The sequence below is a fragment of the Cardiocondyla obscurior genome, linkage group LG03, assembly GCF_019399895.1.
Source record: "Cardiocondyla obscurior isolate alpha-2009 linkage group LG03, Cobs3.1, whole genome shotgun sequence".
Lineage (NCBI taxonomy): Eukaryota > Metazoa > Arthropoda > Insecta > Hymenoptera > Formicidae > Cardiocondyla > Cardiocondyla obscurior.
Genome location: NC_091866.1, coordinates 1219890 through 1235812, shown reverse-complemented (window position 1 = coordinate 1235812; position 15923 = coordinate 1219890). Strand labels below are relative to the sequence as shown.

The 15923-nt window shown below is 41.3% G+C and overlaps 1 long non-coding RNA gene across 1 annotated transcript in view; it reads left to right on the top strand.

The window, feature by feature from the left end:
* Positions 1-7548, top strand: part of LOC139113783 (uncharacterized) — a 33492-nt gene extending 25944 nt beyond the window's left edge. Inside the window, exons 4-8 of the long non-coding RNA XR_011547766.1 lie at positions 4951-5197; positions 5699-5797; positions 5982-6128; positions 6298-6994; positions 7173-7548. This is a non-coding gene — a long non-coding RNA (uncharacterized lncRNA). The remainder of the gene's footprint in view (positions 1-4950; positions 5198-5698; positions 5798-5981; positions 6129-6297; positions 6995-7172) is intronic.
* Positions 7549-15923: the final 8375 nt, after the last annotated feature.

Below are 15923 nucleotides of genomic sequence, written 5' to 3'. Positions count from 1 at the left end.
CGTGTCGCTCCGTCGCTTTTCGCTATGTACTCCACGAAAACGTTTTCCTCGTCCGCGGCCGCGGGAGAGAGAAGAAAAAAAAAAGGGGGGAGGATGTCTCGCGTCTCCTCCGGCGAGACGTTTGTACACTGAAATTTAAGAAAGCTGCTCTATCTAGGCGACTTTCTGCCGCGCCTCCATCAAGTCCCTGTCTGTCTCTCCTCGAGTCGGCAACCTGGCGCCCACGATCGACGTCCAATCCTTGAAAAGCTCCACTCTCTTTGAGGCTCCTGGAAAAAAAGTTGAAAGACTCTCTCTCCGTCTTCTGCAACTCGAGCTTCAGCCACGCGCGTCCTTTACAGACGGGACTGTCGCTGCGCCGACTCCCCTGTTCTCTTTCTCTCTCTGTTTTTTCCCTGCCTTCTCTCTTCGAAAATCGTCCGGATTAACTTTATATAACTTCGCCCGGGAGCCGCGTATAAATCAAAGGAACGCAATTAATCGGATCTTGATTGCAATACTTCGCGGACTTTCAATATCCAATTCAAGGCAACCGGCCCGGCTCGTCTCACCTGCCGGCACGGATTTTCTGCCAATCTCTCGGATGGCGACCGACGTCTGTGTTATTTTCCGCAGTCGTTGAAATTATTATGTGACCACGACAGAATTGTTCTTATATTTATATACGTGAAGCACGGAAATTATATCGTAATGCCGCGATTAAAATTAAATGAAGCTGGGATTATTTCGAGGATTTCAATTTAATTGAATTAATGTTCACTAAAATATACTACGGTCTATTTTTAAATCTGGCATTGCCGACTGTTCACCTTCGACGGTTCTCCGTCTGGCAGCTGTTGATTCCGTGTCAATTTGCGAGATTGTCGAGATTCGCCCGGCCAGGACAAGGGAACGCCGCGTCGCATTCTGACCAAAGTTCGCCGCGGAAACTGCGAGAACCAAACTTCCTTTTCCGCGACGGAAGTTCGACTACCTGGTCGAGCCGGCCGTTGGGTGACAATGAGCCTAAGGTAACCACAACCGGGTGGTGTCTCCGCTATTGTTGCCGTTGGTTGCCGACGGAGTTAGACGGTGCCTGACCTCGGTTTCCGTGATTCACAGAAGTACCTTTACCCGTACTCTGCCTTTGAAGACGTCTCCCGCGCGGGCTGACTACATAATGAGTCTTTCTACTTACATGGCACCTACGTAGGTCCTCGCGCGAGTTCCAGCACTTCGTTGCTCCGGCAACCTTTGTGCTCTAGCGCGCTCCTTCTTGATTTGGTAAATTCGTATCGAAGTGACGTCGCCCTTTGCAAATTACGTCTTCAAGAAAGGTATTTAATTCGGGCAACAAAGAGCGATTACGTCGTGTTCGAACGCGTAAAATCTGTCGAATGCCTGGAACGCCAGGGACAAAGCGTAGCTTGAGAAAAAAAAAAGATTTTAATTATATTGTGTACACAATATTAAATATCCGAAAATAGCTCTCTTAAAAAATATCGATACAGCTACATTTGATTAGTAATTCGAAAATTAATATTAATAGTCATTGTTCGAAGAATAAAGATTTTATCAAACATTTTACCTGTTTCGAAATGAGTAATATGTTTAAATTTGTATAAGACAATGTGGTTCTCGTGTTACATTGCGTTGTTATTATTACACCAATATAATTAAGAAAAGTAAGCGCTTGCTGCAACCGCAAGTATGTTTTCCCCATTGTGCCATCTTACCGCGGCATTGCAGAGGCATAGATTCTCATTAAATGAGATTTGGGGTTTAATTATCTGAGAAGCTACGCTTGCAGCTAAAATGCTTTAGTAAAAAAATTATGTGTCCATTTCTTTTCTTTTATATTCTTTTTTTTTTTATTGTCAAAAGGTCGATAAAACGTAAAAATTATTTACAGTTAAATTGTCAATGCAAAAACTGCTTCTTTTATACTATAGTATAGGTTGTCAAAAGTATCACTTATTTTTACCCGCTATTCATTTTTCTGTGCTCCTCATTTGTTTATAATTTCATCGTCGAGTTTTAATTAAATATAATAATTAAAAACCGCGCGTTACAAAAACACGTGGTGTAATATGAGCTAATTTTAATTACCCTCATGAACGCAGAAAGTTTAATTATAATTTGTAATTAGGTTACATATAGAATAACCCTCGTTTGGAACAAACGATTTGTTCCGCAAAGATGGTCATATACGTCAAATATTAAATTGCTATTAATTAATTATTGTAATTATATATACAACGAATTTTGGATATCTACTTCACCGAAATCGCATGGGCATCCTAATGAATGATTGTAATTGCCCAGTAATAATATGGGAAAATATTTCTTCATTAATGCATGTTAATATATTCAGGTGGAAACATAATGATCTACACTAGTTAGTTTTACGCACAATGCGCGAAAGCGCATGGTAATCATTACAGTCAAATTATAATTGTTATGTTTGTTACATAATTAATGTTCCAGTGATTTTCATAATAATTAGTATATTACAAAAATACGCGGCATAATAATAATAATAATTTCGCATGCGTGATTAATGATCGGAAAACTGAAATTATTATGAAATGTCAAAGCGTGGCAAAGGGAAGAATAATTTTCCTTTATCGAGGATTTCGGGGGAGCTTTATCGCGAGAATCGATACCGTACTTCATTAAGATCACGCGTAGCTGCTATCCCAATGCAATTCGGCGGGGATTACAATTTGTACCGTATCCGGAAAAAATCGCCAAGTTCACCCCGTATTGGTGCAAACACGGGCGCGACGATAGAGGGAAAGAAAGAAAAGGTTACGTTGTTCTCCATTTTCGAGTCGAGTCTATCTATCCCTTTTCTCGGTTCTTTTCCGCGTAGCGGCGCGGGAACCGACAGAAAGGAAGAAAGAGGAGAGGAGAAGGAAAAAATCGGATTGTCCAGTTTGTTGGACCGGCAGCGCTGACTCCGCAGGCTCAGCCAGTAATACATCAGGGGCTTACTAACCCCTCAAACGTAAAATACCCATCTAACCCACTCCCTCATCTCGCCGCCGCTTCTCTTTTCTACCCCTCGGCATTGCCTGGAATTCTTTCGTGTATATACACGTATATATACATGCATACATATACATGCATTTATATATATACATATATATATATATATATATATATATATATATGTATGTATATTGTACACAACAATGCATCCGCGGATGTACCAACACACGCTCGCGAATACGGGAGTTATGAGGGATCTCCTCCTGCGCAGTGGAAAGAGTCGTGCACGTCGCGGACGCGCGTTTATGCGCCCGGGATACACCCGGATGATAAGGGGCCAAGTTTTAAAGTTTTTAATGCGTCGTCCCTAGTTGATGGCCCGATCTGTCCACGTTACCCCTGGGCGTAAATCGCGGGAAATGTATCGCACCGTCCGGCTGCGTTTGCACTTTAGAACGGAATCGAGAGAAAACGTAACGCGCACGGCAAACGCGAAATTACATATTTAAATTAATATTAAAATCTCTCGGGCACCGAAAAGATAATTTTATTCCTGTAAAACGGCTCTTAAACTTTATATGTGTCGCGTTACCTCGAGAATTAACACAGATTCGTCGACTGTTCCCCGATGAATTTACTCTGTCCAGGTATAGAATCGCGCAATCTTGTGTATATTCTAAATAGACAATATAGTTATATATATATTTTTTTTATTGCGACTTTAGAAACGGAACTAATTACGTAAATTGTAGCGAAGAAAAAAAATACCGTGCAATTTTCAGAGCGAGACTCTACGAAAACGCTCTGCCCGACCGAGCGCTTAAGCTATCAAAGCGAAGTTGAAGCCCCGAAGCGATTTTCGGCGCAGCAATAGAGAAAAACGCGGTACACGCGGAATAGATTGATGCAATTCTATTCGATCGTATCTCGATCTTATGAAACAAAAATATAATTAATTTCTGCTCGAAGGATATAAAACGTCCGGTTAGAAAATAGGCGAATGCGAAATATAACTTATTAATAAATAGTTCTTACAAACTACTTGAAAATGAAAGAAATAAATCGCGTGTCTATATTTATCTGGCGTTGACGATATAATAAAATCACGTCTAATTTTACTCTACCAATTTACTTTGCCCGGGTTCAATATTTTTATTACTCGGTGTCCGCAGCCGCTCGCAAAACTGATCAGTTTTATACCCGATCGGATATATATATTTTTTAGCGACTTTTTATAACTCTGGGAAAAAAACAGATTTGTCATACAGTTTACCCAACTATTTGTCTGCCTGTAACCAGCATAGTCGACGTAAACGTCAAGCATTACGATAAAATACTGCGTTTGAAATAAAGCTAGAGAGTTAACGTCATCGTATACCATTGCCAAATATGGATATTTAATCGTTTTACGATAGACAGGAGATTGTTTTTCAGATGCTCGCCGAACGATACGCGACGACAAAAATATTTTATTTTGCTGCACAATTACATGCCGCAAATAAATTGCTCCGGACATATGTATTTGTATATCAATCATTGCAGTTAAAAATAATTATAGCTGGTTGATTAATAAGTAAAAAATTAAATTATGTTTTAATTAAAAAAAATTTTTTTTTTCTTATTTTAGATTACAAAGCCTGTGTTAGTTACTTTTGTTTCTTCGACATTAAAGAAAACGACTTTATGTTTAATAACTCAGCAATTCATTGCTGATGTACGTGCATATTTCACATGTTACTCTAAACATTTTTTATTCTTTTAAATAATACTAATATATATTTAACTATATAAATGATTAATTACGTATATAAAATTAAATTAAATATATATAGTTTAGATCATGCGGACATTAATTATATTAATTTACTTCAGTGATTTAAGTAAAATACAAATGATTAATTCGATCGATTGAATATATCGGCATATCCATCATTTACATATTCGCGCTGCATTAAATTTAATATTTTATTTTAACAGTTGGGACAGCCTGAACATTGGAGTGCTTGCAACGCATGCGCGGTGGCTCGTTCGCTAGGCCCGGAGCCATCCTTTCTCAGTCCCACTCGAGCGCTCGGCGACGGAGGATCTGCGCAAGACGCGCTCCGTTCAGATTGAAAGTTCTACGGATCTCTGACGAGGATAGACGCAACTTGACTAAAATCACCTTCCCCTCATCACGTTCTACGTGCAGAGAGCCTCCAAAGTCACTGCTCCTTCCATCAAAGTAAGTGATATGTGCATTTATATACGCAAGTGATATTCGCTTTTGCTGGTTGACCGCTGCGATCGCTGCGTAGCTGGCGGGCCGGGCAGGCAAACACGGTCGCTAACACGGTCGGTAACTCGGGCGGCGTACGTGACTCGCACGCGCTGTGCACACGTTCATGATGGTTGACGCTGTAGATGTGTGGAAGGTCACTCGCGTACGTCGAGCAGCCAGCGGTTGAGATAGGTCCGAAAGTAGGTCACTGCACTGGGTCATTGCTGACCCAGGTACTGTCCGCGCTATCCTTTCCCTACTCCGACGAGTACGGCGTACGCAGTCGAGAAATGAACCGTTCGTAGTCGGCAGCGATACACGAGTTCGAGTACGGTAGTACGGAGTACGGAGATGATTCTCGACGCGATTAAACTTCCGCAACGGATACTCCGGACGCGGAAAAGACTTACTAAACGTTATGAAAGTAATTTATATTTTTATCTTAATGGAATGTTCCTGCAATAGGCATACATAAACAGAGGACGGGCGACGGAGGACGCGTGGCCTTCACGCGGTGTTCCAGAGTCTGCAGTAAACACACAGATATCGGAGCTTTGTACGAAGGTAAAAATCACTTGTGTTTCTGTGTCGTTTACTGGAAAGCACCCAATATCAACGCGGAGAATTTTAATAAAGTCAAAACTTCACATATAATTTCTATTTTCTCATTTCGCGACAATCCTTTTAATCCTTCCCGTTTCAACTCTAAATTTCTTTACTAAAGCGATTATTTAATTTTATGTTACAGAATACTTTTTTCTATGGGCACGACAAAGGAGTCAACATCTTCCCGAGCGTGTCCTGTGCCCGGAAGAAGGATTCGACCTATCCCAGTCATCCTGAGAGGAGGAGGAGGCCTTGGAGAGGCATCCTGCATCAGCGGAGCAACTTTACGGTAAGCATCACTCCTCGTTTTCACATAATTACTACAGTTGTTTCGATAATAGATATTTAGTTTTAATTATTTATTTGATAAACTAAATAAAAGCGTGTATAATTTTTTTTTAAAGGTTTAAATTATCATTCAGCATATCTAAATTAATATTTTTATTTTTATGTTACAGGATCAGCTACAAAACTCCGCTGCCAGCAACGGTGGGTCGCATGAGATTTTTTTTTGTAGTATTAGTTCTATAGCGTTAGTATTTCGGGTGGGAAAAATTATATTGACATTGAAAAAATAAAATTAATAACGGATTATAAAACAATTTAATATAATACGACTACATAAAACGTGTGTACGGAATAATCTAATGTAATATTAAATAAAAATATTAATAAGTATAAATTAAAAGAGACACGTGAAATTTGGAAAATAATGTATGTAACAACTAATTCATATTATTTTAAATATCAATATAAATTACATACAATCGTGTGTAATTTAACTTGATATTTTTTCAGCTCACGACACCGCGGATTTTTATCAAAACAAAACAAACGTTTTGTTTCGGTGAAAATCTGAAGGAGTTGTCTTCTCGTCGCCGATATTACTAATTGAACGAACTGCAGCCAGTTCGTCGGGCGTATCGGGAAATTCGCTAAAGTAATCGCGCGGCTGCTTTTGTTATTCGAATTTCTTAAACGGGAGTGTCGTATAAGTACCATCGCGCGAGAGACAGTGATTATTTCTCGCGATCTTAAATTCACGGTCGCGATTTACGCGGGTTTCCAGTGCGCGGAAGGATGACTCGTCACGTCCCAGCTGAGTGGAGGACCAGGCTCGGAAAGGGCAACATGCATCGGCGAGGCATCTTTTAAGTAAGCATCAATTCTTTACATAAAATCGCCTGATTTATGTCTTATTAACAGATTAATTTATTTTTAAAATATCAATTTCAAAATTAAAATATCAATTAGAGACGCGTAATTCTTTTAAATTTAATAAAATAAAATATTTTTAGCATCTCTACATTAATGTTCTTATTTTATGTTACAGTCACCGGCAGTATCTTCAACCTCGCTGATGCAGATCGGTAAGTCGCATTGTTGGGTCTTATGGTTTGGGTCACAAACGATTGGGGCAAAATACGCGTTTCACAAAATTTAAACAATTGAGACAAAATGATACCATTATATAAAAATTATAAAATAATAAAATTAATAAAATATACAATATATAAAATTGCATAAAATGATATTAATACGTAATTCGTGTATTATTAATTTAAAGATTGATACTAATTATTGCGCGTAATTATCGCGGTATTTTGAAGCGTATTATCGAATTATTACGAGAATCAACCTTACCGTTTAGAACTATTAAATATAACTTTCACACATTCACACTCGCGGCACAAAGTAAGTCAAGTAAGAGAAGTAATCTACGTCGCGGATAAGGCAACGATTAAATATCTACATCTTCCGTTTAAAATAAGATTTCTGTATATTTATATTTTCGACTTTTCTTTATTTTATTTTCCATATTTTAAGTTTACCGTGGTGTAACAATCTTACAATTACAACGATTTATGTTAGTTTTTTTTATCTAAAGTACAATACATTATTTTATATATATATATATATTTTTTTTTTTTTTGCTTTCTCTTTCATGTCTTTTCTGCAAAAATGACAAAGTGGTTTTCCATTCGCAGAGGTTGAAAATATATTAAAGAAAATGTCGAAATATACAATCTTATTCGTATCCCAATAGTGTCGCCGAGGTAGACCAAACGTATGTAAGATATGTGAGAGCTTGATTTCTAAGAGCGAACGTCGTAAATTCGCGGACTACGTGAATACGTGCATGTGCGTGAAATAAATTCACGGTCTCATTCATGGACCCGCCGCGGATGCTACCGCTCTTTTCATCTCCCCGTATTCTATCGCGAAATTAAGAGCCCGATGAAAAACGATTCGAGATGCCGTCGCTTCGCGCGTTGAAGCGCTTTTCGACGAATGTGATCCTCGCTGCGAGAAAACGCGTCACATGCAAAGGAATGCGCCGGACACGTTCCGAAAGTGATTGTACCCCTGAGGGACGGATGCGCATTATCGCTGCAAAGAGAGTTTGAAAGAAACCGTGCACGCTTTATCGTTCTCTGTATTTCTAAAGGCGCGCAGCTGCAAGTAGGATTGCCGGAGTCGGGTCTTGAATTAAAAGCTTGCTTGGAACTCATACACAGATATATATATATGCGATTCTACTTGTTGTCTCAATTTTTAGAAAACCCAGAAAATACGCGGAGAAAAGTATGTTAGGGAAAAACTGAGTTTCCAAAATAAAAAAGAAAAAAATTCAATAAAATTCGTGAGATTAAATGGCTTAATAATAGTGATAGGGAAGGACAGGGGCTTCCGTAAGCGTCGACTATTTATTTTATTGTAATTGATAATAGTTGATAAAAATTTACTTAAAAATCTGAAGGCAGATCCTTGCACAGCAATTCCCTTTTTATCGGCAAGCACCGAGCCGCGGTAAATCGCGATAAGAAGTTTAGAGATAAATTCTAGGCGATAGGAATCATACTCGGTATTCTTAGTGCAAATAAGTAATCAGATTAAAAGTTTCTCTCATCCAGTAGCATGATCTTCAATAGCGAGTAAATCACGTGTTGGCAATTTGTCTTAATACAATATTGCAGGGAGTAATATCGCGAGTGAGTTGCAAGCATCTCGCAGGGCGAACGTATAGAAATAAGCTTTTCAATTAAATGTACATCGCAATTTTGAAAGTTTAAACCCGTAGTGTGCACGGAATGTTATTTTTTTTAATTTTTGAGTCAATTAATTTTAGCAAAAAAAGTACGATTAACAAAGCTGAGTTTTGAAAATTATAATAACATCTGCGAGGAAATTTATAAAAAAGATTTATCTTCGCGAAATATTTTTTCTATCGTTTTTAAAATATTTGGAGGAATAAATTGCAATCTATATCGCTAGCATTTTGCATTTACGTTGAATTTTCAACGACAATTTTTGCATAAAAATTTTTATGAATACTACCAGTCTACGAAGGAAAAAAAGGTAATTTTCGTGCAAAGTCTCCGCGAAGGCTGCTCGTTTGAGATCAATGCGTGCAAAGAAGGTACGGCGAAATCACTCGATATCCATAAAATATATCGTAAGCTAAGCGTGGCATCGGCCAATCTTCGTCGACACGAAGTTTCGGGGAAATTTTGTGGAAAGGTTTGAAAGCTGAGGGAAATCGACGGCACTTATGAGATAAATCCGTGCAGCCCGTTGCCATCGCCGTCGTCGTCTTTCCGCTCTCAAACGTCTTTTGTCTCCGGCGGCATTGATTGAAGTTTGTCTTCCGTCAGAGGAGATCGTCGCGCGCCACTTCCGTCGTCGGGGAGGCCGTTATTCTATTACGCGCGTCGCGTGTCAAGCGTCAAATAAAGGGTAAATAAAAAAAAAAAAAAAAAGCGCGGATAAAGAAGAAGCGCCGGAAAAGTGGAAAGAGAGAGAAAATAAGAGAGGCGTGAAGGGTGTGAATACGCTTTCAAGGCGACGACACCGGGAACATTCTGGCTGGCACGTGCCAATCTTTATAGAGAGATGCATCCTCGTACGCGAGACGCGCCGCGACTTGGCGCGATTTTGATTCGCGACACTTCGCCGCTCGTGGTGAAAGCGTAGGTGCGTGACGCGAGAATCGACATACGCGCTAATTGAAGTTTGCGTTACCTGAAAGCACTCACGTTTACAGCGTCGGGAAAATTGAAACAAAACACAAATCGAATAATGACGAGTAAACAGCGCGCGGGCTGTGTGCGGAGCACCGAAAAGCGTTTCGAAATGAATCGGCGAAAAGGACGCGAACGTTCGATCCTATTGGCGGGAACACTTTTCGGTTTATAGCGCAATGCTTTTTAAATAAACTAATAAATATTTGTTCTGTTGTAATTGCGAACGAAGCGTCGCGCGATGTATTAAGCGAGGAGCGCCACGCGCTCGAAACTGCACGTCGCATGCAATCCGACAGCCGATTACTAAACCGATATACCATACACGGACCGGCTACGCTTGTGGCTGCAACCGGCCATTAAATCAAAAGCCATTAGACTAATCAGCATTACTTTGGCCGTTTAGTAACGTCCGGCGGCGCGCGTTCCGGTCATCGAAAATTTTCGGGTTATGCGAATTTTCGTCATTTGTCCCCTGTACATACTTATTGCGATTGGAAACATCGTTATTCATAAATTATTGTACGAATTGTTCGGGAAAATTACGTGGCGCATAGAAAGACTTGCCTCTCTGTAAGAGAAAATTATGCGCGATTTTGTACAGAGCTGGAGGCTCAATACTTGACGATTCAATCGATTCGATTAAACCCCCGTTTCAAATAAATCTCAACACGTGCTACGCCGCGGTGTAACAATCGCCGACAAGAAGCTCGCTCACTCGGTTTTCTAAGAGCTCGCACTTACGCCGTGAAAGCTTCCGCCCTTATCTATCCCATTTTTATCCTTCCACTGAGCCATCTTCGAGTCGCGTCAGCCGCGACGCTTGTAGTATTTATCAGAAATTGTTGCGACGGCGACATCGTCACGGGGCGGCGATCCCTCGGGCAAAATCCACTCTCGATAGTCCCGTGGAACATTTGGCGCTACCAGGGACAAGCACCGGTGCCAAAAGGATTGTAGGGCTAAATTATTTTAGCGGAGAATGTCACGAGTGGCGTCGCGAAATGAAACGATTTAACAAGATTAAACTACATGAACGTGTTATCATAAATATCGTATGACTTGCAAGGCTGCGTGTTTAATTTTACGTTTTCAATTATTCAAACGTGACAGGTACACCGGTGGTCATTAATTATATACCGGATCTGATAATATTTTATTCGCGTTAGAAACTTTATTTAAAATATGCAGGTGTGATATTATAATTGCCTTAGTCATTAATTTTGACTCTTGACTGCTTTTATCTGCAGTGCATAAATAGATGAAATATACAATCGTTTGCAATGCTTGTGCTTTCATGCATGTTATTATAATTCTTTTTTTTTTTTTTTTCAAGATTTACGCAAATCTGTCCCAAAGATTCATTCCGTTATTGTCTTAGTTAAAATAATTGTTAGATTTGTTACAAGCTAACTTTTACGTAAATTAGCGTATTGAAGTGAATACTACTTTTTACGGTTGCTACTTTAAAAGACAATTTATAAGAATACGTGCATCTTGAAAGCTCTTCTCGCGTCTTTCAAACGTCGCCCCGCGGTGGTGCGCGTTTCCACGGTTTTAACAAGCTTAATTCCATTCCTCGAGGCCGCTTTCCTCTCGTAACTGTGTCCTTTACAATCCATCAGTTCGAGGGCCCGCGAAATCACCCCTTGCTTTTCATATGTATATCTATCGGCGGCGCTAGACTTTCAAAGCATTGATAAAGAAGAACTCTATTCACGTCGCTCGCGAGAATCGGGTGAGAAGGATGCGGGTTAATAGGGAAGTAAGACGGATAGGAGAGAGACGGACAAGTTGGAAAGACGATTTATCGGTGAATTGGTGTATCTCGAGGCAATAGAGAGGAAAGGGGGGAAAGGCGGTCCACGGTGGGCACAAAGCGGAGGTACTCGTGAGGGTACCTGAGGGTAGATTCTAATGATGGCGCGCGCGGTGCCCTGCGGCAAATATCTTTGCCGATAGCTGCGCAGGTGGGTATAACCCCCTCTCGCGATCTCTTATAGTCCGCGGAGTTCTCTTGCGCCCCTTTAAACCCCTCTCGTCTCCTCCACTTCTGTTTTAATCTCGTGTCTCTTTCTCTTCTCTTTCTCGCCCTTTATCTTACTCTTTCTCTATGCCGCGGATACGGAAGCCGATAACGGAAAGGAACGCCGGTGGATGAGTAATACGGTATTCACGGCCATTATTATTTTTGCAAGTTATCTCGGCTCGGCCTCTTCCTATCTCCCGTTCCGCTATGGTACACGCGCCGCGGCCCCTTTCGACTCCCTCCTCTCCTTCCTTGCACGTGTTTTTTCTTTATTTTTACCGGGATGATTTCTTTTCACGTCATCTCTAGCGTATTTCTTAAAATCCCTTTTGAGCAGTTTGAAGCAGTCCGGCTTGACGTAAATTCGTTGCAAATACCTACGCGAGAAACAAATTCTTGCACTTTCGACTAACGAGTTTATTACTTACCGCCTATAGAAATATTCACCGCCTGCACGTTGCCGGATGCCTTTAATCGGATATTTCTTTGGCTCGTGTTAATAATGTTGATGGAACGCGGCTTCGTTAAATGCGATTTAAATTGAAAACTTTCAAAGATCACATCGCGGATGGTGATTTTTATCGCAAAAGAGTAAAACGATACGAAGGGTTGAAAGACCGTTTCGTCGAAATCTGTACGCCCTCGACAAACGCAACATGCTTGTGCGCTATATTGAGTTACTACATTTTACGAACCATAGCATAGCGGACGGTAATTGGACCGGACGTTACACTGTTTGACGCTGGTTACTGTCATATTTCGTCGCAACGCGAATGGACGGCCGGCTACACGCTACTCTCCATTAAATCTCACCGTGAACGCGCACATCGTCCGCGAGACTTTCCCCGTTTCGGCATCAAATAGGAGTAGCGCAAAATAATGGAATAACAGAAATAACGACTAAGTTTCAACTAATTATTCGGTCGGCTCTTTTACTTCCGCGTCTGCGGCACCTGTCCGTTTCTTTTTTTCCCATCCCTCTGTCTCTTTTGTCATTTTTCTTCCCCTTTCTCCCGGGAAGGTTTTTTCTTTTTTTTTTTTTTTTTTTGACATTCTGTCGGCTTGTTTGGCGTTTTTGTATTCCGCGCACCCGATCTGTACGTTCGCTCCACGAGGCAAGATCGGACCTGTTATTTTTACTCGTTATTTTTGTTCACGTACTGGACACCGATAGCGCGTACGTACACCCGCCGCGTTTGCGTTAATTGAGCTCTTTTTGACGTGCCCGCCGAATAAATTGGCCGTGCATTCGTGCAACGTACGCGCGCGGCGTTGAGATTCAACGAAACAATCATATTCGAGACACCGTTGCGAGCGGGCGCAACGTTCGCCAAGAGAAAACGATCTATTGGCCCACACCGAGCGCATATTTTTCAATCAGAATTCAAACGCGCCACCGTTTCACATCTTGAAAGTTAAGCACTGTATTGTCTCGTAAATTTTTTTTTTTTTTTTTTTGCGTTGGATATTTTATTTCGCCCGGTATTGTAAAAAAAAGGGAACGGTTATAAATGCGTCAGTGGTAAAATCTGTGATGGATCAGATGTTAACTTAGAAACAGGCTGCATTTTGCCTGCGCTTGTTGCGGGATTAGCGTTTAAAGGATCGGGGCATATTTCTCGTCGCGTTTATGCCGCGTATTGCGGACGATGGTCCAAGGGAGTCAGTCACGTTATCGTACGTGCAGAAGGGGCGGCCGAGGAAGCCGCCCCGTCGTTCTCGACGAGTCGCGGGGCCGGAGAGGCAAGTATTCCGGCGTGTTTAGTATTCCAGCGCCATTTGATTCCTCGGCTTCGGTACGTGGGCCGCATTGTTTTCGAGTCTGACATCTCACTAAGTCGAATAAGGAGGGTCGAATTTCGTGGGAATTCGCACAAGGAATATTATCGTAGCGTGCGGCCAGCCAATTCTCCGCGTCCATCTCTGCCTCTGTTCAACCCTCTCCACTCATTCTCACTCTATTCTCTCTTTGTCTTTCTTTCGTGCATCGCCAACGCGTTTTTTTTTTTTTTCTTTCTTTTGTTTGTCTTATTTTATTTCCGCTATCGTTATTTTAATCGTTCGCCAATTCTGCACGTATCGAAGTTCGTTCATTGAGTTTTAAAAACCTCTCACGTAAAACTGGTATTTTATAAGATTTCTGTATTACGACGTCTATGAGTTGGACAGTTTTATATTACTATTACGTTTTTAATTAGCTCTCACTTTTTGTCATTTATGAAAAAAAAAAAAAGCAGAATCATAGTGGCACACCGCACGCTCCATTAAATTAAATGAATCGATAAAATTCACCACATGAGTTCGTTGAAAGGCGGAATGTTAATTAGCCGTGTAACTCTTCATTACCGGTAGTATCTCATTACGTATGTATCGATCCAATAGCTAAATAGACAACGGCAGAATTGCGGACAGTTATTAGTGGAGTCTTAAGTAGTGATCAACTTACACGATAAAGGAATTTTTTTGCGATTTATTACTGCAATTGTCTCACGCTAAAATAAATCCGACAACAATTCGCGCAATGCACAGATTCGTTTAAGTGCCATAACACCTTGAATAGACGGGAGGGTAAAATTATCGCTGAAAATATTTGCCGCCGACTTCTTTTTATTCTATATAGATCTGTGTGTATATACTTACGTATACATATTTTCCCGACATGTAATCCTTTCGGGAAGACCTCCGAAAATTCCGAGCTATAAAATTCGATTTCTCCGTCAAAGCCACTTCGTGACTGACATATTTCATCTAAATGCATTACCGCACGACGATTGTGTTTCTATATATATATATATTACATTTCGCTTACACGAAATCGTTAGGCACAAAGAAATTATGAAGCTCGCCGTTTTATATTCTTTTTGCTTGAGATAAATTACATTTTTAATCGTGACTTTGATCGAAAGCGCCTTCTGAAATCTGTGTCGCTGAAACGAAAAGGTCATGATAACGATTCTTTTCGCCGCGATCTTTTAAATTTCGTCGCACCCTGCGCTGTCAACATTCATTATATTAACTCTTGGAATGTACGGAGACCATCTCGAGAAGATATTAGTACAAACCAGGCGCGAGAACCGCGAATTCTAAATCTTACCGCGTACCTACGTGCCATCTTTCCGCAGGTTTCTCTCTTCTCCCTCACGGTACCTTACCTAAACCGCAATTCCCGCATTGTAACTATGGGGAGGGACACACAGACGTATCTATTTTATGCATACTATCGGGTCGCAGCACACACGAATACGTTTGCACGTGCAACGGCGCCGCGCTACGACGGGGTTTTGCTCGTAAACTCGTCGCACTGATCTCGGCTCGATGATCTCGCGATCTCGCTCTCTATTTCCCCGGTTTCGTTTGCTGATTAAGCGCAAGATTGTCACCGGCGCGCGATCCAATTCCTACGTAACGATATCTGATCTTTTAATCTTCGGTACGCGTTTTCCCAGATCGGCCGTTCCGTCCTCGCATGATGCACAGTTGGAATTATATATCGCTCGTTAAAAAGACGGCTCCGGTCGTAAGGGAAAGGCGCGTCGGGATATAACGATCGTGAGCCATCCCGACTGTCGCCCCGTGCGATTTACACAGCGTATCCCTTTACAATTTCGTCGTTATCGCGTCTCCCGCGCCTCGGCGCCGATATCGGCTAAGTAACCGATATCGCGTGCGAAAGTTGCGGAAAGTGGTAAACATGTTTTTCTACTTGGCTATCATTCATCGGAAAAATCGGCGCGAGCATAGGGGGTGGATTCGCGGAGTTTCTTTACCGAGAGAAATCTCAAAAGCGCGCTTCTCTCTCGCCTATCGACGTAAACACGCTTGGCGCGGCGGTCAAATCTTCGGAGTATCTTTCGAACGCGAGACTGATGGCGACTCTCCGTTGAAATATTCGCGCAGAAACTCGCTACTTTCTTCAACGGCCGGGCGCAAATAACAATAGATCCGACCTAAACAACGGAATCGCGGAGAAACGGAGCCACTTGCGAAGTTTATACCCGCGCTTTATATTCGATGAACACCGAATCTTGGGTTC